The following is a 1,917-nucleotide window of genomic DNA, read 5'->3' on the forward strand; positions in this document are numbered from 1 at the left end:
TTTTCGAAATTGTTAAAAATTAAGAAACGTTGGATCGTCGATCCCTGGTGAATGTCGCGCCAAAGATACGTACCGAGTTTCGCGGTAATCGGTTGGTCAGATTCCGAGACATCTCGCACACCGTTTCTAAAAGCCTAGCATTTCGAGAGAAACGCGTTTAAAGTTTCAAAACGTCATTTCTCGTACGTATCCTTTACCTACTTTTTTTTTTACTTTTTATATCGCGGCTCGACAGTTCTTACAATTCACAGCTAAATTGAATCCAAGTCCCCTAATACTCGATTCGCCAAAAGTAGTATTTCAATCACACGATTTACACTTTGCGATACTTTGCCCAAAGTCGTAAACAGCGATGGAAATTCAATTATTCTGTATCTACGGATTTATCATTACACCCCAAAGTATGTCGACCTTTTGTATCTCATTTCCAAGAATTGAAACTACCGTTTAAATTAAAAAGATCGACTTTTTGCAAATTTCACACTGTCCCGACCCCTTAAACGCTCATTTAGCTTAATATCTCCTTGTAATTTTTGTCAGTCTCATACATTTCTCTGTTACACTTAAAAATTTCTTCACAATTGTGTCGCAACTCTTGTACTAATGAATATTTTTCTTTTTCCCCAGTGAAAAGTGGCAAAATAAATAAATAAATAAATACATAAAAAAAAAGGGAGAAGAATTTCTGAATTTTTCACGTTTATTCGAACGGCGAATCTATTTGTAAAGAAGAAAAAAAAAAGAAAAAATACACAGAGTAGCACGAGCAGTGGTTGGCTGGCGGAGAATGGTGTGTCGTCGTCAATCAACTCGCGCTAATTTCTTCCGACAGTTGCTTGTCTCGTCTCCTCGATCAGGCAAACGGCGAACATCCTGGAAGCGAACGATACCGAACGATAAGAACCAGATAGGCAAAGAGTGCGTGCGAATGCGCGATTTCTCTCGCCCATTCGCACGTGTTCCGGATGGCGTTTTGTTCGAATACTAATTCACGCGTTGCGTTCTGTCGTTATCAGTGGCAGTTGATAAGAGGAAGAAAATGGCACAGTTACTGACTGCAAATGGAACAGCGTTTCTCGTCGGAGCCGTCGCCGCAGCCGTCGCGGCCGCTGCAGACGATCGCGTCCGATCGGCACCTGCCGTTGTCGCACCTAAACGGACAGTGTTTCGACGAGATTCTAGCCCGATGGCGGCCAATCTGCCTGCGGCACGCGCCTCTTGGCTCGTCGCTTCCGTCCCGACAGGACACCACCGCGTTGCAGAACTCGTACGCCGGCAAGCATTGCCCGTTGTCGCATCTGAACGCACCTCCCGGACACTCTGCGGCAAAATTTCCTCACTTTTCCAGCTGTCGATCTAAACACCCAGTCTAACTATCGACGAATGCGAATTAAACGTGTCTAGGGGCAGGTTTCCGTGGAAAACGTGGGAAAGTTCTTCTAGGTTTGGTTTAACTACCACGTTGCTTGGCAAACTAACTCCAATTTCCAACGTGTGCTCAGGTAGATTTTTCTTCTGGCATTGGGTCCATCTGTTGTCAGACATGTTTATGAGGTTTATTTTGCAATTAATTCTCAATTTAAACTCCTATCGTCGGTACAGACCAGTGACGGCGAACTTTTTTTGAGAAGTGGGCGAAATTTTTGCGGGTCACAAAGTCAGTGGCGTCACTTGGAAAACTACTTTCCTTTGGTTCTCACTTTTATGATCCTCTATAAAAAGTTTACGTTTCCTTTTTTCGTTTCACGACGTTTGCTTTTGCAAGTGAGGAGCAAGAAATAAATGTCGACGTGAAAAAATTGATATAAAAGGGGGTGACATCGTGCCCGGTCACCCCTGCACTAATACATTAGATATATATATATATATATATATATATATATATATATATATATATATATATATATATATATATAC

General features: G+C 42.1%; 1 long non-coding RNA gene across 1 annotated transcript; it reads right to left on the bottom strand.

Annotated features, from left to right (window-relative positions):
• Positions 1 to 668: 668 nt before the first annotated feature.
• Positions 669 to 1,826, bottom strand: LOC122528584. The gene is made up of 2 exons (XR_006306603.1): positions 1,057 to 1,826; positions 669 to 873 (listed from the first exon to the last, which is right to left on the bottom strand). It is a non-coding gene; the product is annotated as an uncharacterized LOC122528584 (long non-coding RNA).
• Between the last annotated feature and the right edge of the window lie 91 nt (positions 1,827 to 1,917).

The sequence above is a fragment of the Frieseomelitta varia genome, unplaced genomic scaffold (genome assembly GCF_011392965.1).
Source record: "Frieseomelitta varia isolate USP_RPSP 00005682 unplaced genomic scaffold, Fvar_1.2 scaffold_1197, whole genome shotgun sequence".
NCBI lineage: Eukaryota > Metazoa > Arthropoda > Insecta > Hymenoptera > Apidae > Frieseomelitta > Frieseomelitta varia.